Raw genomic sequence first — 466 nt, 5'->3', positions numbered from 1 at the left:
ATGCCATTTGCAGCAACATGGATGCAACTAGAGATTTTCATACTAAGTGAAGTAAGAAAAAGACAAATAGCATATGATATCACTTATATGCAGAATTTACTATACGGCACAAGTGAACCTCTCTATGAAACAGACTCACAGGCATAGCGAACAGACCCATGGTTGCCAAGGGGGAGTGGAGTGGGAGAGGGATGGATTGGGAGTTTGGGGTTAGTAGATGCAAATTATTACAAATAGAATGGATAAACAACAAAGTCGTGCTGTATGGCACAGGGAACTATATTCAATATCCCAGGATAAACCATAACTGAAAAGGATATAAAAAAGAATGGATACTGAATGTGTATAACTGAGTCACTCTGCTGTACCACAGAAATTAACACAACGTTGTGAATCAAGTATGAATGAATATTAATATTCACACGAAGTGTGATATAATAGTGTGATATAATATAATAATAGCACA

The sequence above is a fragment of the Bison bison genome, unplaced genomic scaffold, assembly GCF_000754665.1.
Source record: "Bison bison bison isolate TAMUID 2011002044 unplaced genomic scaffold, Bison_UMD1.0 scf7180017864183, whole genome shotgun sequence".
NCBI lineage: Eukaryota > Metazoa > Chordata > Mammalia > Artiodactyla > Bovidae > Bison > Bison bison.
This window is presented reverse-complemented; position numbering follows the sequence as displayed.